The following is a 21,848-nucleotide window of genomic DNA, read 5'->3' as shown; positions in this document are numbered from 1 at the left end:
TTTTTTTTTTTTTTTAATCTAAAATTCCTTTCCAAGCCCTCTCAGGTTTGATGTGGATTTAGTCAGGCATATTGATGACAACTTAGATGTTCACAGAAGGACTGTCTGGAAATGCCACTGGTGGTCGAGAAGGTGGTTGGGCGTGCTTTTTAGACATGCCCTTTTTGCAGTTTGATCATGGCACTGCCTGCTGCAAGTTCTGAAGATGAAGATTTGGTACCTAAGTTGACATGAAAGGTGTGTGTGTGTGTGGTGTGTGTGTGTGGTGTGTATGTGTGTGTGGTGTGTGTGTGTGTGTGTGTGTGTGTGTGTGCAGGGACGCAAGAGAATGAGAGCAAGAGAGAGAGAGAGAGAAACACTCTGAAGGTTATATATATTATGGACATACTAAGACACTGATGCAGGTCCCTACTGCTGTATGTGAGAAAACTCATTCATTTCTCCATTGTTATACCTCAATTATGCCTCAGTTTATGTAAAGCAAGTACTCTGATTATTTCATCATATCAATTAATATCAATAATTGTTATGACCTATTGATGCCACTATAATTTATCGTGAGCTATGCTTCATCTGTTTGGTATCTCACAAAGAGCAGACAGGTGTTTCTTTTCTATTTAATAAACTAGGAACTGGAGGACCAAAATGTCAAGCAACCTGCCAACCTTCTATATGCAGTAGGTATTGGTAGAAATTTATTTTAACATGTTCATCTCAAGCTAACACTTGTATTTCTGATCCTTGATTTCTAGTCTGGGCATGAATTTCAGGGCTGGCTTCTGAGTGAGAGAGACAGCTAAAGGTCAACACAGACTATCTGAGGGGGTTTAGAGAACTTCTTCCCACCACTTACCTCCTCACCCATGTCACGGTTATCTGCCACAGATGAGGCTTCATTTTATTGAGCTCAGAAGTCTCACAGCAGCTCTCACAGCAGCTCTCCTTTCCTGAGCTTTTATAAATGCTTTGCATGGCTCACTAAATGGATGGTTATTTCTGCATCTTTACTCCTTTGTTGGCTGTAAATTTTGTCTTAAAATGTCTCCCAGGTGGACAGCTATTTAAAATTATAGTTACAAGGTCTTCAGAAATACATTAGTCAACTAGTGTGATTAGAAGGCATTTAGTCCCCAATGGCAAATGATGGCAAATGACGGGGAAGAAGCTGGGTGGGAGAAAGTGGAGAAAGAATGGAGGAGGTTCAAACAAGAGTGGAAGGGTTGCAGAGGGATAGAACAAGGATGAATGACTTTGTACTTTACACATTGATTTATAACCGCCTTTTCTTCAAAAGTAACCTAGAGAGATTCCATATCTCCCTAGATTACAGAGAGCAAGAAGTGCTAGGGTTCTGTTTTGTCTGAATTCTATGATGCTATAACTGAGGGAAAATGGCATAATTTAGTTCTCACATAGCACCAGCCAGTACAATGAGAAGAACCTGATTGGAAAAATAAGGAGACTGAATTCTACAGTGGAGATCATGAGTGTGGGGACAGAAATATGCACTAGGTTCTTTCCAAGGAGAAACCGAATAATTTCTGCCTACTGAGCCAAGGTGATCTCGTTTCTATATTCTGGGGTATGGGTGGGGAAAAAATATTGGGGAAGGTATGTTATGGTCTTTCTTGGATTCTATTTTAAAAGTAAAACATAGGGGGTATTAGGCTGCATATCATTTCTAGGATGCTCTCTTCCTTCCTCCAAGAGCTGTCCATCATCTCTTCTCTTTAGGATATTTATGAAGCTGTTACTTCATTCATTTCTTCAAGCTCTTGTCTTCAAAGGCTTCTCATCAAACGAGATAGTTCTTGATAATTGTCTCACACTCCACTTACATAGAGGCAACTTGGCATTTCCTTGGAGTTCCTAGGGGTCTGCATTTGTCTTTAACCAGCATGAATAATCCCAGTAATACCTTATATTATATTAATTTTTGGCAATGAGGACCCAAGTTTACTTTTTCCATTCATTTATTTCTTTTTTTGATGAATATATAATCATTATTGAATCTGGCATATTTAACTCTTTCTCTGATTGGAATATTGCTAACCAAACAAACAAAGTGCAAATAGTTCTTGGCTAGAGAAGAAAAAAAATGATATCTAGTCTTGGATCTTTTATGAACTAGCTGAGAAGTTGTGTTGCCTAGAATGAGAAATTTATCCTAGACTGGGCACCTCTCCCAAATGATGAGATTCTGAAATTCTATAATATCAGATCATCATACAGCAATACAGTAGTGTTCTCTTGCATGATGGTAAATGATGAGTAGAAGGTTAAAATATACTGTAAGATTATCTTGATAAGATTATGTTGATAAGATTGTATTTATGCTGCACTTTAGGAATGCCAATTTTCCATGACTGTGATAGAGATATTTAGGACCAGCTCCAAATTACTAGAGTCAGCCCCTTAGTATCTTCATCTATTTTGAGTTCAGACTTTTGTGAAAAGCTTTTTTTTATGACTGAGACACTTAATGTAGTAATTACAGATAAATATAAATTATGTTTTATAACATACATGTTATATAAATTATAACTTTAGATTATGTGTGTAGAAAATATGAGGAGAATGAGGAAAGAGAGCATTGGTTTATTCTTATAGTTTATTGAAGAGCTGGATTAGTTAAACAAGTGCTTAACATGGGATTAGCACTGAGATGTCATCTAAGGAAAAGTTAAATTTAATATAAATTATGACCATCCATCATGATCGGGGCTGAAAGAACAGAGCAGATAAATCAGAATGAATACCCAAGATGACACTTCTTCACCCTTGCTGAAGGTTAAGCAGAGGGCATTGATATTTCAGGCATCTACTAATCACTTTGTTAGTAAATGAACTGTATCCAAATCCTTCTAAAACTTGAACGACTTACTCAAGACAGAACAGCTTTGGGTTCTCTAATCCCATTTATCATCTTTGTCGTTTGCTGGTGAGTCCAGAATTCTTGCCGACTTCTTTTATTATACCCTTGGAAGTTATGTTTCTTCATCAACATGGGAGTGACAGATTGAGCCATGAAAACAAACAAACATTTTTAACCTTTGTAAAGAAACAAATGCTATGAACATGTTTTCTAACATGACTTTAAATAACCGTGTCAGTTAATCAGGCTAAGAATATCTAATTAGAATCTTAAAATTCTAGGCAGTGTCAAAAAATGAAGGCTAATTGTGTCATAGTTCTCATTATATCTTTAGACAAACAACTACCCTAGGAGGAAAGAAGAAAGCACTTATTTAGTTGGAAAAACTGAATTATGAAATTCTTCCCCATATGGAGACACATTCATTAAATATTGAACTGATTCATTGTAGAGGGTGGATAGAAATCCTTCGTGTCTGACGTCAGTTCTCCTTCACCTTCCTTAGTTGTTAGCACAACTGGGAATAATTTTGTAATCGTTACACAGCATACTAATGTAGGTCTGGGATAAAAATTAACCACCTGAATGTCATAATATATAACTCAATTATCAAATATTGCTTCAACATTCTTGATTTACTTAGAAGATGATAGGAACCATAAAAGGAGAAAATTGGGTTGTTGAAGTATTTAACTTGAGTTGACCTTTATGACATTGTGGGTCAGATACTTAAGTTGTTAATGCAACATCCAGGTGAATTCAAAGTTATAGTAATAAAAGTTGTGTTAGACTGTTTCTTATCACTATGAAAAAGTACTTGATATTAACAACTTAAACAAAGGAAGATTTTTTTGAGTTCATGATTCTGGTCTACGGCTGGTTTGCTCCACTGTAATGGGCCTGTATTGAAGGCAGACCATCACAGTGGCTGAACTGTGGTGGAATAAAGTAGTCAAGATGCAAAGGAGAGATTCAGGAAGGGGCCATGGACAAATCATTTTCAAGGGCAAGCTCTAGTGACCTCTATGCTTTACCTGGGCCTCATCATTAATTTGCACGATCTTCCAATAATATCACAAAACCATAAATCCATTAATAAGACAGGAGCCCTCAGAATCCAACCACCCAACCACTCTGGACTGGGGTACAGGCTAAGCAAATCGAGAGAGAGAGAGAGAGAGAGAGAGAGAGAGAGAGAGAGAGAGAGAGAAGGAAAGAGGGATGCAACTGTATGTGCATAGGAGAATGGTTCTTGTCTGGCTGGGACAAGCTGGGAAGAAGAAGTGGTAAGTACCAAAGGGGTAAGACTTGTCAGGCAGAGCAAACTTAAATTCAGAAAAATTCTGAAGTCAAAAGTATCATCTGGTTGGTGACAGAAATTCTGTTTGCCTTCTAATTTTTTCTTTTAAATGGTTCATAGTGAGAATATACACAAGGAAACATAAAATAAAAAAATTAAAACACTATGGTTAAGAATGCATCAATATAGAAAGAACAGGTTATCATTCTACAAACCCTGCAAAGATCTATTAAGCTCTTAACAATCAACATAAAGGTTATTACTTTCTTAATTTCTTCCATAACACATCCCAGTAGACTAGCATTTATTTGAATTGGTTGACAAATTTATTTTTGTTCTAATTTTATTTTATCTTTTATTATTTTAATTTTTGCTCTATTTTATTCCTTGATAAACTAATCCTTTATTCAGAATGCTTATTTGTTAAGATTATTTTCTGGTTGTATGTTTTCTTTTCAGAGAAAAGGAAAAGGAGGGTTAGATGATAAAATCATTTCCAAGAAGAAAGGGAGAAAGAAGTTTCTGACATGGAAAAATGAACTTACTGAATAACACACAATGCGGGATAAAATAGCAAAATCTTCTAAAGTAACCACTGTCCCAGGGTTGACTAGAACACCTACCTGCTTTGGGGAGAGAAAGAATGCTTCTGATGGTTTGCAGATGAACATTGGTTCAATCCATTGTTCTTCTTCAATGGCTGCTGTTCAAACCCCACTCTCTGATATTTCAAAGATATTTATCACCCATTCATTTCTTTTTTTTATTTTTTAAACTATGAAAGCCAGTGTCTAGATTGCTAAAACCATTAGGTATCATAGCACCTAGATATAATTAGTTTTCTAATCCCTTTTATTCAAAACATTTCAATGTCATTTAATTTTTGGGTTACCTTTTTTTTCTGGCTCTAAGAAATTAAGTTTTAATAGTTTCTTAAAGAAACTATAAAGAAAAATAGTTTTCTTACCCTGTCCTTGAAGAAGGCTGTTCTGGGCTCTTTGCATTCAGGTTTGGTTACTAATAAGCCTTATCATCTACTGAACATCAAACACTCCTCTTTGTTTTAAAAAAGAGCAATACAACACAAGATTTTCATCCTGCCAGATTCTTAGTTAACTTAAAAATTTTGAACTTGCTTTAAGTCATTTATTTATTTAAGTTTGGTTTTTGAATTTTAATTCTCTGTGATATGGTACACACTGACTCACAGGTCTACAGTCAAACAATCTTGAAAATTAAGAAGATAAAAACCCAAAAAAACCTACATACTAAAAACCATCATCTCTGAACATAATGATCTACAAAATTGTTTCTAAAATTGAAATGGTATTTTGAACTTGTATGACTACAAAGGAACCTGGAAGCAACCTAAATGCCTCTCGACCTAAGAATGGATAATGAAAATGAAATACATTTACACAATGGAGTATCACATTGGAGAAAAAAATAACTACATCTTGAAATTTGCAGGCAAATGGATGGAGCTAGAAAACATCATTTTGAGTGAGGTACCATAGACCCAGAAAGACAATTATCATATGTACTCACTCATAAGTGTTTTTTAAACATAAAGCAAAGAAAACCAGCCTACAAATCACAATCCCAGAGAACCTAGACAACAGTGAGGACCCTAAGAAAGACATACATGGATCTAATCTACATGTGAAGTAGAAATAGACAAGATCTCCTGAGTAAACTGGTAGTATGGGACCATGGGAGAAGGTTGAAGGGGAGGGGAGAGACAGGTAGGGGAGCAGAAAAAAATGTAGAGCTCAATAAAAATCAATAAAGAAGAAAAAAAGAAGACAAAATACAAATGAAAAAATGATACTCCAAACCTGTAGTATATATTGGGCAACTTTATGGTATTCCGATATTTCCCATGTCAAATACATTGAAAAAAAGAACTATATAGACCTGTGTATTTATTCTGTCAGAATTATGTTTTTAATTTTAAATGGGCTTGTCTAATTTTATTGCCCTTAGGGTTCTAGGTTAATAGAACTAGTCCTATAGGGAACACACATCCACTTTCACGTGAAGCAGCACTTGAATGAAGTTCTTCTACAGAGACATGATAAAGTTATTCAAAGGGACAGTTAAAGATGAGGTAGTTCTTACTCTAGTGAGAACATAACCATTCTCAGATGCTCTAGGGAAAAGCCAAGGTACTTTACACTTGAATCTCTCCACAAATCTCAGATTACTCCTTGCTAATGAACATCCAGCATCTTTCAGCTGAGCGAGCTGCACTGCATGATTCTAGCTTTTCCCAGTTCCTTGAAAAGGTGGACGACAGACAATACTGAGGTTTAGTAACAAGATAGTGGTAGCTTATGCACCTCCGTTCTGTCTACCGCATGCTGTTCATGCTCCACCTTTTCAAACTACTCAGCTTTGCATCTGATGTTCTTTGCCGTGATGGGAAAGGTTGATGGAGGAAGGACATTGGTTAATTATAATAAAGAAACTGCCTTGGCCCATTTTATTGGATAGAAAATTAGGTAGGCGGAGTAGACAGAAGAGAATTCTGGGAAAAAGAAGCTGAGTAAGAGTCGCCATGATGCTCCCACTCCAGACAGACGCAGGTTAAGATCCTCCCTGGTAAGCCAGCTCGTGGGCTACACAGAATAATAGAAATGGGTTAGAACAATATGTAAGAGCTAGCCAATAAGAGGCTGGAACTAGCCGGGCAAGGCAGTGTTTGAAAGAATACAGTTTCCGTGTAATTATTTCGGGGCATAAGCTAGCCATGCGGGTGGCCGGGTGCCGGGGACGCAGCCCTGCCGCTCCTATTTCAACAAAAGGTTAAATTTTAATATATGTGATACAAAAATTCATGCCCAACTGTGATATTAGTTGATTTGGGAACAGGTGCTCACAGATCATATAGGGAGAATAGAAGCAAGAAAGCCGATGAACAGAGCAAAAGCAGACCTGGCTGAGTCCCCAAGAGGCAAGAAATTGAGCAAGCAATGCTCTATTTCCTCTTATTTGCCTATTTTTCTTCCTGTTTGAGGGAGAGGAATCCTTATTATAAAAGCTTAGCATTTATATTTCAGTGCTTCAACAAATCAATCAAATAATCTTCTAGTGGCATTTAAGTGACTTGCTACCTCCAAATGGTAGACTTCTTTCCCCAGCTGTTATGCACCCTCTGTCAGTCATTACAGCCTTCTGAATGAACAAATTAAAACTGGAGAAACTCCAAAGTGCTTGCTTTCATCATTTGATAAAATGAGCCATTTCCATGATCTATAAAAGATGTGACATCAAAAGTTTATTTTGTTAAATGGTCTACAAATTAAATATATAGATAATATGAGCTTGGTTTCTTTTTGCAGGCCACCATTCAGTAAAGACTAAGATAATGACATATAGTAGATGTTGGCCAACCATGACCCTCCCGAGACATATCCGCCTGTGATTTCCTAAATAAAAATTTATTGGAATTCAGTATCACTTGGCTAATTATTGTTTGTGACTGATTTTGTACCAATGGCAGAATTAAGCTGCTATAGCAGATTAGTTGGCAGATAAAACATAGAAAACCCTCTATTTGAAGTTCAGATAAACAATATACATGAGACATGCTTATATTAAAATTTATTCAATATTTATTTGTATCAGAATGTGACTGTAACTTCTATATTTTTATTTGGTAAAGTCTAGCAATCCCAAACTGGAAGTACCTAGCACACAAAGCCTAACATGTTTGTTACTTGGCCTTTGCCAACTATTGACATGAAAGAAAAAATAGGAACTAGTATGAAAAAGTATTTCTGAGTTTTAAGTCTACTTTAAGCATGAATTTGATGTCTACTCCTAAATCAGACCATGGTTTATATCCATAAGATAGTCTTATTCAGGTAGTATTCACCTGTTTTCCCAGGTTTGTATGAAGATGTCTGGCACAATAAGGAGAAGAAACACTGAGAGAGAGAGGACACAGGTAGAAGGGAGAAGGCATTGATACACTTTTTGTATCATTCTATGAATTCTAATGCGATCCCTCGTCTCTACATTCTGGGTACAGAGCAAGAAGAAACAACAATACTACACATAGTAGAAGTAAAAGGAAGAAGCATCATATCCAGATGTTGTTCATAAAATAATAAAAATTAAATGAAACACCAGAAGGATAGTTTTTTTTTTCCTTGCAACCACTTTATGGTAGGCAGTATTTTTCTATTGATTAGGAGGAATGTAATGTGTTTCCTTGCTTCGAAAAACATCACTCTTTTGGGATCATATGTGAAAGTAGTCAGTTCCGTTTTCCATCACGACAGCATTAACATGAGTGAGAGCTGAGACTATAGTTCCAAGGCATCATAACCTAAGAATTCACTTCCATACCGAGTGAAGCAATTTGAACAAAAGAAAAAAAAAAGGAAGGATACAGGGCTGGTTTTACCTGACAATCTGCTGTAAAAACACTTGACAAGGTATTTTCCAAATTACGGCTATAGGGTGCATTAGAAATTGTGACTGAGTTTTACTGTCAAAAATCTGCCCTAATTGGGACTTTAGTCTGGGCAGAGTAGAGTATTATCTCTTGATCTTCCCTATCCTTCAAACATCGTTGTACTAAGGCCCAAGAATTTATTGTTCATCTGTTTTCGCAGTGGGTGGTGATTATGTTGATATGAAATGTTTTTAATCATTTCAATTCTCCCAGCATGTAATTTTGTGCTTGTAGGCTCTAGATAAATGGTGATCAAATGACCTCAATAAATACAGACCTATTAGAAACCTTTTCCTCTCCTCGGATTCTGTTCTGCTTCACTTAGAGTCATTTTTTTTTGGAATAATGTTGCAGATGTTCAATTGTAACTTGTAATATGACATTTATTTGGGATTATAATTTGACTTCTAATCCTTATAATTCTTGTCTCGCCGTTCTTTTTCTACCTGGTCTGCCAACGTGGATTTCCTATTTTTTTTTTTTTCTCAAACAAATGTGAAGTTCCCAAACAAATCCCAAGTTCCGGCTTGGGAAATTCTAAGTGCTGTTTGCAAAGTCTAGTCCAGACTATGTCTGCCTATAAATTAGACTAAACAGTTGCCTGGGCATGGGTAGACAATTGGATTATTAGCGCTAGATTGCGCTTTAACTACCTGGGTCAACTTGGGCAGTCATTTAAGCTCTAGGAAAGCCAGTTTCCTTCACATTACATAAGGCAGCATGTTCAGCAATGATTTGTAAATTGTGTACAGTATAGCTCTGTAAATCCTGGATACTCACCAAAGGCACGTTAAGTATTTAACAGTGACTGTGCAGTACTTCTACAAAGATTGTAAGAGCACTGAACATCTTAAAGAATGTTGGTGAAAAATTCACTAGAGCTCTCCTACCTTAAGTTCTTATAGGCGCAAACCAGGCTTTGCTTAGAAGGACATGTATTTGATTTTTGCTATCACATCACCTCTGGTGATGAACTAGACTACAGTATCTTGGAAGTACTGTGGAGGCCGATGCAAACCGTGTAGCCAGTTCTTCTTGGAATGCTTTGTGTTACTGCTTAGGCTAAATTTTCAGGACACTCTGCATCCTCAGCATCTGTAATGGTCATTGGCTTGCTGAGCTTCGGTTGTCTGAAATAGACTGCTTCATTCATGTTGGGACACCCCCCTCCTCATTACATCTTCTAAAGCCTGGTATGACAGCCAAAAGATACTAGATAGAGAACGTAAGAGCCGCTTGGCAGGGGATACATCTTCCCAGAGCAGGGTCCTAAAGCTACCCTTTCTTAAGACAAGATGGGTGGTCTGACCAGAAGCCAACTTGGCACCACAGCATTCGAAGTATCGGCATCCTGGAGCTATTACTGGGAATTTGATAGTATGTTTTGACATCAATTGTGTTCAAATGTAACATTTGTTTTCATGTACAAATTTTTTGAGCCTGTTTCCTCATTTTGTTTTTCTCTTTAAAGAAATAGAAGAGAAACCTTTATACCACAGACTGACTTTAATATTTCCCAGCATGGTTCTGTCCCATTTGCATATCTGGCCTTTATTATGAGGCTAACCACCCACACACTAAAATGCATGACCTCAGGAAATCAGGTCACAGATCCAGTTTAGAGTTCATGGGTTGATAATCCATGCTTCCTACTATGATGCCAGCATAGCATTAGTTCAAGTTTTTGATGCTCTCACTGAAATTTCAAAACGTATCTGTCTTAAATATTATTTCAGAACAGAGTATCTGTGGAATTTCCTTATTGAAACCCATTTTCCAACACTGGGTCGTCGTGGTGACCATTGAAATATACAGGAAATGAAGGACAGGTGCAGAGTAGAAGGCATTCTGAGACATTCTGAGAGAAAATTGAAGTCTGGGATGAGCTTGGGAAGTTTGAAAGTCCTCTTACTCACACTTGTAACGTGGAAACAGATTTAGCATGTAAAGAAAGCTGTAGTTCTCTACCAGGAGTGAGGTCGGAGGCATTTTTTGTTTTCCACTATGCAGGTGGAGATGTGACTGGGATCTGGTCATAGAAACCAGGGTTGTTACTCAGTACCTAACTGCTTACAGGATAGAACCTTCACCAGAGAGCTCTCTGGAAGTATCAGTACTAGAGTAAAACCTGTGGGAAGAGACGCTGCCGAACGCTTTCTAAGCTAGGAAAGTTGTATCCTCTAAGGTCTGTTTCAAAGGTCTTGGAAGGGCGATGACCAGAAATTATATAGAAGGCCATTCTGGGCTCCTGCACAGGACATATTGGCACCTGGGTCTGCAGGAGGAGTGAAGGAGGACAGAAAGCTGTGGGACCGAAGATGTGTTCCGGGTGCGGAAATGTCAGGATTTGTCAGTGATCGAACGGAAGTTTTGAGGAAAGAAATGAATCAAGTTGTACACTTACATTTCTGAGAGTCGGGGGGGGGGGAACTAATGAGGTGTGGGAAATGGGCAACAGCTGGCTTTAGGAGTGAAGAATTCGGTTTCAGAGAATCTGTAAGAAGCGCAGAGGAAATAGGCAGATGGTGTGCGGTATGCAAGAAAGTCCGAATAGAGTGTGTCTCCACGAAATGTGCTCTGTGCGGGGAAAGGAGACACGGCATGGATAGGACAAGTGCCATGTGGAAGAGGTGGTTTCCAGGGTTCTGGCTGGTTGAGTTTGGATGTTTTACTTCTCTCTGAAAACCAGTTCCTGTGTGTGTGAAAGAAAGCCACCAAACTGGATAAGGCTTCCAATCATCTTCCAAACAAATTCTTTTATTAATTTTCTCCTGTGAATCCTAATATTTTAAATAATTCTAACCCATTGTGTTCGCTGAGGAGTTATATACCAATGTCATAATGTCATCGTTGTAATATTGACCCTGATTATGAAGGTGTGATAAATATGGGCTATAGGCTATGCCAATTTAGGATTCTAGAAATGGAGCTTAAATGAGCACTGGTCTAAGTACCATTGAAAAGTTTCCTTTCCCCAATGAATCCCTGCCCCTTTTGTGAGTGTGTGACCCATTGAGCTTAGTTAGTGTTGCTTGCATGAGCACAGATAGGAGCATGAGCTCCATGTTTCAGTGGCTGTACCTCTGAAGAAAGTGGAACATTCTCCCCCGCATTTAGTCCTTCTCTAGTCTTTTCCCTTTATGACAAAGTGCTGGTAGACTCCGTTTTGTGCAAATCCCGTGAAGGTAGCCACTGTTGCAGTGATTTCTTAAATTCAGTGACAATGCTATATCCAGAAAACATCTTTTTGTAGCACACTCTCCATCTTCTGGCTCTTCCACTTCTTCTGCCTCCTTTCCCATGATGTTAAAAATTGGAGTCCTTACAGTCTCCATAACACCTTTTGTCACTCTGAAAGCTAGCTGGCAAGACATACACTTCCACTCAGCTACAGATTTATTTCTCTATGCTTTAGGGACAGAGCATGTGGTGTCTTCAACCGTCGGGTCTTTCCATTGACTTCTGATGAACAACCTAGAGAAATGGCAATAGCCCGTATTGTTTTGGAAGCCTCTGGAGCTTCCTTGATCCATAACTCACAGGTAGGTTATCTCACACTTGGTACTTGAAGTTTTGTTTAATCATTTATTGTTTCTTGGAGAAACACTATCTCCCTGTGAAGAATATCTTCATTCAAACTCCTTTTTTTTTTTAAAAAAAAATTAGGTTTTGATAAGCTTATTAAATCTCGGCTTACTTTGAAATACAGTATACAAAATTTACTCAGTTTCAGTCTGAAATCTCCTAATGGATGCATGTGAATGGGTTTCTGATCATGGACCAACACTGTCCTAGTCTACAACATGGTCTTAGACATATTCGATAAAATTTTTTATGAAATCAATGACTCTGATAGTGAAAATATTAAAAAGAGCCCATGAGTCATGGTGCTATTTTCATAGTTCATAGTTCATAGGAAACAACTAGGCCTAGCAATACTGACTATTTCAACCATAATGTACTTTGGTCCATGCCAGTTTTTATGACATATTCTTGTTTATTCTCATAAAGCATCAGTTTTTACAATCATTTAGTCATCTATTTGCTTTGCATTGTAACATTTAACAGTGGAATTTCATCCATAAATTTTAAGGTAGGTTGTCAATTTCTTAAGTCAAACTTTTATTAAATAAAGATACCTAAACTTTGAATAAATTCTGAGAATAATTGTGCTACGAATCGTGGTCCTTGTTATTGGCTAGGAGAAGAACCGTGGATAGAAAGGAAGATGAATGGACATGATGCCAGTGGTGAGCCCTCCCACCTTTCACATCTGCCTCCCAGGGCTGTCTCTGGCCTTGATGTGGTGGCAGATTAAGCTCAGGCTCCCTATCCTTGACTGTTAGCCATCCTCAGGCCCTCAGGTTGGCTCAGTTTGAAACAATAAGTCTTTCTCCTGATGGTACTCGCCCTTACATTCTGAGTTATCCGGTGATCAAATGGGATTCCTAACCATGGATGACCCATTTGATCTTACTAAGACCCACAAGTATTTCTGAGGCTTTTGAGGGTTTGAAGACTCAGTAGTCAGAAAAGGCACTCTTGTTATCTTGACAGCCCTCCTGTCATATGGCATCCATGTAGCCCGTAGCTCCTCCTTTAGTCTGTAAATCTTCACTGGGTCTTCTTACAAAGATGCAAGTTACTAACAGGCAACAAGCCAAAGCACGCAATACCATTATTACCAGGATGATATGTCTCAGGCACCTTCTGGAGCTTGTTGGCCAAACAGACACTCAGGCCACACCTACCTCTACCGAACTAAAATATGTATTGTTATAAGCAATCCCTAATTGATGTGAATATTTAAATCCAGTAGAATTCATGATTCAGTTATGGTAGGCTATATTTGACCATTCTTCAAAGTCTTTCACCTTGTGGTAACTGCGGGAAGGAGTTCATTTTCATAGTATCCCCTCTGTGGTTCTGCCTCCCCTTTGGTCAAGGTTAACTGGGTCAGAAGATTGGGAAGTGCACCTTGAACAGTGTTCTATTTCACTATGAGGGCTAGCTTTATGAATGATGAGCTATCTTAATATTTTTTTTTTGTATTTTTATATTTTCCTCCATTAACTGAGGATCCTGAGTGCATGACTGTTCTGGCAAACTAATGGATTGCAACTAATAGTCTGTGTGATTTAATTTGAAAAGCCACAGGGAGCATAACAGTCATAAATTAAACATGAGAAGAAGGGCTTTCAGATAGGTACACTGAAAGCAACAGGAAGCCAATGATAACAGACAAATGACCTCAAATACAGCAATTTATGCCATTTGATGTGGGTGAAAATAGCCCAGCGAGCCTCCAGAAGATCCGAGGCTCTCTGTACTGCAAAATGCACAGTACATGGTGATAATAAGGATGGCTGAGTCATAAGAGAAAAGCTTAGGTACCCACAGCATACTGATTAGGAAGGCTGGGAATCTTGAAATATAAGGCTTAGAAGGTTTTCAATAAGCACGGTGCCAATAAAACACAATTTAGAGAATATATAAAATTTTAGCACCATGAAAAACAGTTTTCTAATGACTCATCCTTCAGACTTCCTGGGAGAAAGGATACAGCAGAAATAATTCTTTGTCTCATTGGGGGGGTGAGTGGGTTGGTACCTCTCCCACATTGCTAAAGAATCTTGTAGAGGTACTACTTGATTGTTCTTTTGTCGTCCTGGTCGAATTTATCAGACTGAGGCCATCAAATTTACTGTTTCAAGAACCAGAGATTAGGTAACAGGCTTTAGTTGGTGGGAATGAAAAGCCATATAGAAATAAGGTCTAGGGCTGCTAAGGTTTAGCAGAGAAGTTAGCTACAGGGAGAATCTTTTTAACAGGCGCTTGGGCCCATGGACTTGGACAGCAGAAATTCTTCTCTTCCTTTTGAGGTTCTAGAGTCGTTGGGTACCACGAAATACTCTGTATCCTTCCAGATAATTCCCGTTGTTTTGGTTAAGCTGAATTCAACAGTAGCTGTTTCTGAGAACAGTTGGTCTTTCTGAAGATTTTGCGACATCTTCTAAAATTCCTGGCGATCCTGAGCATCCACAGCAATGTGAGACAAAGCAGGAACCAGATGACAGGGAGCTCATTACAGCATCAGCATCATCTACTATTCATCAATAGATGAAGCATTCAGATGATGAGGGAGCAGGCCATGGATGCTGGGCTACTGTCTGAGGCAATAGCTACTGAGACGGGTAAGAAGGTCATGAAATAGGTTTGGACTCAGGCAGATGAGGTAGGTTTGGAACTGGTACTTCTAGGTTTTGATCTTATGGTCTGACATAGAAGAAGGTTTTCCTTGACAACAAAAGGGATACAGCTTGTTCCAGGTCAAAAAGCTCTCCTACTCATGTTGAGGGTTCCTCAGGCACTGGTAGTCACTGCCAAGGCCTGTGCCATCTCATGCCTACCAGAAACATCAGGAGCCATGACTTCTACTTTATTGGTTAGGGATTCTTTATGAGGGGCAGGTATTTTCTTTGCAGGCTTGCTGTATAGGCACTATTCATTAGGGTCTGTTCTGTAACTTTGAAAAACAAGCAAAACTTGTTTCCTTATCTTTCCCCAGTTGGACACATTTGTAGTTTATTCCATTCTGTTTGATCTTGTGGTCCAATCTCTTTCCCTCACACCAGGGTTTAAGGTGATGATCCACTCCTTTTCAATGCCTGGAATTATACCAAGTCAATTCTGAATAACTACTGAGAATCATTTTCAGTCATCTATAACTGGATACTGTAATTTTTAGGTACTTTCCCCCAATTATACTTTGTTCCACAGTGATGAGAATGTGTTAATTCCTGGTGGTGACAGTGTGTGCATATGTGTGTATGTAGTGGGGCACAATATTCAGAGAATTTAAGAGGAAGCAGGTTACAAAAATTCTTAAAAATTTCAAATTTAGAAAATTGCATATTTGACAATGTTCAATGTTATGACATTTATTATGAGGGGGAATTTTAACTTTCTAATATGTTATTCAAATACTTTAGGATTTATTTCTGCCTGCCAATTTGTTTTACTTAATATATTACTCTTATTTTTATGTATCAACAAATTAGATTTTGACAAATTTATATGACATATTCTCTTTGGAAGCTCATAATTTTGAAAACTCTCAAGAAAATCATTGTCATGTTTTATGTATCAATATCAAATATTTACATGAAAGAGAAAATTACTTTTTATCTCCTTTGTTGGAATGGTCTATTATTATTTCTTAACATGAATTGCAAAATATCCATGCATGTACCTTAGTACCAATTACAGTGACACTATGAACAGAAATTTGAATGGGAAAAGCATGTGGGATCTTCTTCTATTAGTTTTTTTGGGAGGGGTTGCTTGTTTTGCAGGATCAGTTCTTCCAGAAACAGATCCTGAGACAATAGCCTGGATGCTGGTAGTTTATAGAGGAAGGCTTATATCAGACACACAATGCAGTTGGGGAACAAGCCAAGGAAAAGAAAGAGGCCAAGGAAGCCTGAGATATCAGACAAGGTCAACTCTCTGTAAACCTGCCAATCTCTAAGAATAAAGTTTACAAAAGGACACCATAAGGGAGCTCTGTAAGGAATCAGTGTCTGGCTCTTGCATAACCGGAGCTGAAATATGGACACTAAGATGGTAGGTAATAGAGGAAAAATTGTACTTAAAAATGTCAAAGTACAAAGCAAACCAAATAAAGCAAATGTGGCATGCAAAATAATCCAGCATTCAGGAGGATCAGGAGTTCAAGGACAGCCTGGGTTGCCCTCTGAGACTCTGCCTCAAATATAAGTAGGAATAAAACAGGAAAAAAAGGAAGAAACAAAAGAAAAATACTCAATTTTCTATTAATATTTTCCAAAGGACACATATAGTAAGATATTGTATCTATGGAATAGAAACAGTCGGTAATAAAAAGTAATGTTTAATATAAGAGAGAATACTTTCAATTAAAAAGATGTGATTAGCAATTCAATGTTGGATGATGGTGTAGGTAACAGAGAAATCATAAGAGAACTAGATGATCAATTGATCTTGATTGTAATATAAAGATTTAGAATTAAAAGGGGTCTTGAAAGAAAAAAAGGAAAAAATTTAAAGAAGTAATTTGAATGATTTAGACGAGTGGACAAGAGTAAATCTTCAAGTTCAAATGGTTTTATAGTCTACTCACCCTAAAGAAAAAAGGTGATTTCTTAGTCAAGCATATAATTATAAAAATTCAGAAATTTTGAAATAGTCTTTTAAAATATATATAATAAAATGGAAAAAGAGAAAAGTTACACTTGAAAGATAATGTGTGCTAGAAGGGATGGTGTGTGTGTGTGTGTGAGTGTAAGGTGTGTAAGTGGCATAAGTGTATGTGTATGGTACCAGTATGTGCCTCTGTGGCCTTCACACTTGTACATATGTACATGCACACACAGACTAGAGGATGTCTAGTGTCTCCATCTGTAACTCCATGTTTTATTCTCTTGAGACAGGGTCTCTCATTGAACTAAAAACTTGCATTTCAGCTAGACCAGCAGACCAGTGAATTCCAAGAACTTGCTTATTGTTTTAGTCAAGGTTCTATTGCTATGAAGAGACCATTACCATGTCAATTTTTATAAAAGAGAGAATTTAATTGAGGTTTGGCTACAGTTCAGAGGTTTAGCCCATTATAGTCATGGTAAGGAGCATGGTGGCACACAGACAGACATGGTGCTGGAGAAGGAGCTAAGAGTTCTACATCCAGATCAGCAGGCAGCAGGAAAGAGAGAGACACTGGACCTGGATTGAGCATTTGAAACATCAAATCCCACCCCAGTGACACACTTCCTCCAACAAGGCCACATCTACTTCAACAAGGCCACACCTCCTAATAGTGCCACTCCTTGGTGACCAAGCATTCAAATCTGTGAGCCTGTGGAAACATTCTTATTCAAATCACCTCAGTGAACTCCACCATCCAATGCTGGGGTTCCAGGCTCATGCAGCTGTGCCGGGCTGTTTACATAGGTAATGGGGATTCAAACCCAGATCCTCATATTCACATAACAAATTCTCTTATCCTCTGAGTGATCTTCTCAGCCTCAGAAATCCATTGCTTCACAAGCAAGGTGGCACTGTGTTCTAGTGCATTTAATACTTGGTGCACGAGATAATTGGGGACTTTGGGCGTCTTTCGTCAAAGCAGAACATTAAATGTGGAGGTGTCATGAATGCAAGGATAATTCCTATGCTCCATGTTAATCTTTGCAATGGCTATACCTTTAAATTCGTTCTCACATTTCCAGGGCACATGTTCCTCACACACCACATTCGCTTCTGCCGCGTTGGCCGTAGGTGGTTCCCTCACCGCCTTTGAGTCCCACTTACAGGTAGAACTGACAAGATTGAAGTTCCCTAGCTCTGTGTGCTGAGAGAGGTGCAGTTGAAATGTGCTTCTTTCTGGGAGGCTTTGGTTGTGAAAGATAATGGGCAGGTACATGGGCTTCCAAACTTAGAATAGACTAGAAGAATAACTCCATAATAAGAGGGTGGAAAGAGTGACCAATCCCTGAGCCTGAGGGGGATGAGGAGCAAAGCTGAGGCAGAGAAACAAGTATGTTCCTTTCTCTCTCCCTTCCCCTCTGCCTTCAAATTCCTTAAACTTTTTCCTTTTTTTTCTTCTTTTTATTCTATTCTGGGCACGGAAGACGGAGCTGAGGTCATGTCCTTTTTTCTCTCTTATTGCGTGGAGATGAGGAAGTAGGCAGTCAGTAGGAAGAGGGGGTTGAGACTTGAGACCTGGCAAGACTGGGATGTGGGTACTGAGTAGCCTGATGTGGGAGGAAGCTCACCCTCCTCTCTTCTCCATTCCAGACCTGCTCATTAGCAGTACAGGGTAACAGTGAACTGCTGAACCACGGTCTGCATGACGCACACGCGGGTGGATTGCCCCGCAGCCTGGCAACCATGGAGAAGTGGGGATGCAGAGGCTCTTTCTGGCTTCAGTGATGAAACTGGGGCATGCATTCTTATATAAGCTTGTAAACAGAGAGGGTGCAGGAGTCGTTGGCTGGATCCCTCCTTCAATCACAGATGACTGGGTGCCTCCTGTCTTTTTTAGCTGTGGACCCTATGAAATCCCCCACCCAGATAAAGTTATTCCTCTAAAATAGTGGTCAGAATGCAGTACAGAAATCAAGTGTTAAATTCTCAGGAAGCTCCTAATTTCTTGCTGATAAAGACTTCTTTTTTTCCCCCTCTTCAGAAATTCAAAGAAGCCATTAAAACGTTGAGCCCTGTTCTATTTCACAAAATATATTATAGTTCCTTCTCAGGCTTCTACCTTTGGCTTCGTGGTAAGGGAGGTGCATGGGGTAGTTGTATTAATGTGGGAGGTATGTATCCAGGTGTAAGGTGTGTGAAGACCTAGACTTGGTACCTTAAACACCTGGTGCTATGGGCTGGGAGGCTGCTCCCGTGACAGACCACCCCTCGTTCCTGCTCAGCCTTTGTGAAAATCCAGAGTGATTACATAGAAAGAATGGGATGAAGGAGGGAAGGGTTAGCAGGCTGTTTTCCCTTAATGGGCTTCAGAAGGATTTCAATATGTGTTGTTAGATGCTGGCAATAATAGGAACAATTAGAAAACTTCAAGGACTGAGTTTCTTGTAATCATGTCTTTTTAGGCATTTAAAGGTCAGAATTTATTACCTCAGCTGCATCCCACAGCTCTTACTTCCTTTGGGATACTTAATTTGCCACGCATGTTATATGACAAGACATCCCTTTCAAAACTAAGGACAAACAACTGTATTCCCCACTGCTTACGAGGGACAATTCATTGTTTTGTGCATCCCAAACATTTGTCTACTTGGCTTCCTTGGGTTCTGAAGGTAGCACGTTGAATACTGAGGGCTTGGACATGACCCGTTTTGCTGTAGAAGCTTCCCGGTTTAAGCTGAATTCAGAAGGAAGGGGCCCTGTAGATAGTGAAGGCAACAGTCCTGCCTATTTGACAATATGCACAGAAGACCGTGTGTTACAGATGTCAGTAGAGAAGTAGATATGTGGGACTCATGGCAGGGTCCATGGGAGCACATCACAGACAGGCTCTAGAGCCCTGGAGCAGGGTCATGTCATCTGCTGAAGAGTTGCTTCTTGTCAGGCACGACAGTGGGCCTTGGTAGAAGAGAAGTAACGGGACGCGGGGCACTCGGTGACTGTGGCTGGATACTGACAGATTCACCAGGTAATAGGTTAGGAAATCCCAGCAGCAGCTTCCCAGAAGACAAAAACCAGATGGGAGTAGAGACAGAGGACATAACTGCATGACCAGGCAGCCCGGACCCTTCCTCCTTTAGTATATCTGCCCTGCTTGCATATGTACCTTTTCAGCATATATATCTTGGGGGCTGGAAGTTCTTTGAGGTAAAGCTATGGAAATACTCTGGGCTCCAGAGAGGTAGACTTGATATGTGGTTCAGGTGGCCAATGTCAGCTGTTATGCCTCATGTCACTTTAGGAGGAAGCTGACAGAGGCAAGTGATCATCTCCTTTGTGGCACCTACATGTTCAAGTTATTATCTGGGTCCCTGTTTACCTGCTCACAGAAGCCTACGTAACAGAAGACTACGTAACCTACATAAAAGAGGCTTAGGTAATGGAGGCCTTTGTAACAGAAGCCCAAGTAACAGAGACCTACGTGACAGAGGCCTATGTAACAGAGGTCTACTTAATAGAGGCCGGCGTAGCCTAGATAATGGAGGCCTACTTGACAGAGGTCTATGTAATAGAAGCCTATATAATAGAAGCCTACATATCAGGGGTTGGGCTTTGGACCAGCATTGCCTATGAAACAGAACAGCAGAAACCCTTAAACTTTCTTCTGAAAATTATACCCTGGGCATGCATATATTACATATGCACGCGCGTGCGCGCGCGTGTGTGTGTGTGTGTGTGTGTGTGTGTGTGTGTGTAGTAAGGACAGTTCCAGGAGCTTGTCAGTGCACTAAGCTGCATAAAACATTGATCTATTAGTATTGTGTATCAAAGTAGCTATTGAGACTTTAGAAGTAGGGAGGAGAGGCAGGCAAAGAAATCCATTCTCAATTTATAGCAGTTCCAGGCAACTGAGAAACTTCCAGCTGCCAGTCTCATGAGCAGATATTCTGGGATTCCTATTTTAGAGGCAGCCGTGTCGTGTGGCCAAGCCACGTTGTCTTGCATATTTTTTAGTGTGCCACAGGAATCAGAAGGAATGATTCTTTTCAGTATGTATGAGTGGACTTTGGTCTGGGCTGGTATTGAATCCTAAAAGGCAGTCAAGGTTTAAACCTTTCATCTAATAAGAAACCTTAGGAATGAAAACCCAGTTACAATTAGAAACACATCTCTAGACTCCCAAGTCTCCAATATAAATTTAACCTGACCAAGAATGTATTTGTTATATGAAGGGATAGGTATGTTTTGGATATGAGGGGAGCTGAAAGTACTTTTTACTTTCAACTATATAATTAAACCAACTAATAATTCTCTGCCCCCGGGGCTTCTGTGCCATGTGACTAACAACGAGAAGAAAGAGGATATGACATATGTAGAAACAAGTTTGGAATGGAATGTCTATGTCTTCAAGGGAGACTGGGGCCTGTCTGTCTGAGTACTGTCCTAGTACATATTGGGACACTCAGTCGTTCTGCTAAGGAAGTGTGAGACCCTACACACATCACTAAAGTTAGAAACAAAACTTTGTTTGATAGTTTTGTGCCCATATATAATAAACTTATTTTACACACACACACACTCACACACACACACACACATACATACACACAGCTCCCCCCCCAGGACCCTTCTCAACAAGTAGCCCTCCTATTTTTGTGACCCTTTGTGTGGTCTGCTGAGTTCAAGAAGAGTTTCCTTCACAAGAATTGTTCAGAGGTTATTTAGATAAGCAAGGTCAACTTATTTATGTCTACACCCCTGAAGAAAATGTCTCCTCCACTAACAATTCTTACTTGCCATTAATCCCTTTGTGAGGGTAGGAGATGGGGGCTAGGGCTGTGTGGGTCCCTCCCTAGTCCATGGGGAAATGGTGATGGGCTCAACCTTGTGCAGTGAGGTCATGAGTGCAGCAGCTAGGCCATGTCCAGGAGACATCGTTTTGTCACACCTCTCCCTGATCTTGTGTCTTGCAGTCTTTCCATCCTCTCATCCATGATGTCCCATGGGACTTGGAAAGGGTATATATA

At 39.3% G+C, this 21,848-nt stretch overlaps 1 long non-coding RNA gene across 2 annotated transcripts in view; it reads left to right on the top strand.

Moving 5' to 3' along the window:
- The first annotated feature begins 6,640 nt into the window (after positions 1-6,640).
- The window catches only part of LOC126507923 (uncharacterized), a 43,244-nt gene continuing 28,036 nt past the window's right edge, over positions 6,641-21,848 (top strand). Inside the window, exon 1 of one of the 2 annotated variants that reach the window (XR_007593661.1) lies at positions 6,641-6,779. This is a non-coding gene — a long non-coding RNA (uncharacterized lncRNA). Of the gene's footprint in view, positions 6,780-12,059; positions 12,183-21,848 lie in introns of those variants that run through there. The other variant, XR_007593660.1, reaches the window with a different exon arrangement.

This window comes from Alexandromys fortis, unplaced genomic scaffold (genome assembly GCF_014885135.2).
Source record: "Alexandromys fortis isolate MF-2015 unplaced genomic scaffold, M_Fortis_MF-2015_v1.1 scaffold_73, whole genome shotgun sequence".
Taxonomy (NCBI): domain Eukaryota; kingdom Metazoa; phylum Chordata; class Mammalia; order Rodentia; family Cricetidae; genus Alexandromys; species Alexandromys fortis.
The sequence above is the reverse complement of the archived record's forward strand: the minus strand, read 5'-3'. Positions and strand labels throughout refer to the sequence as shown.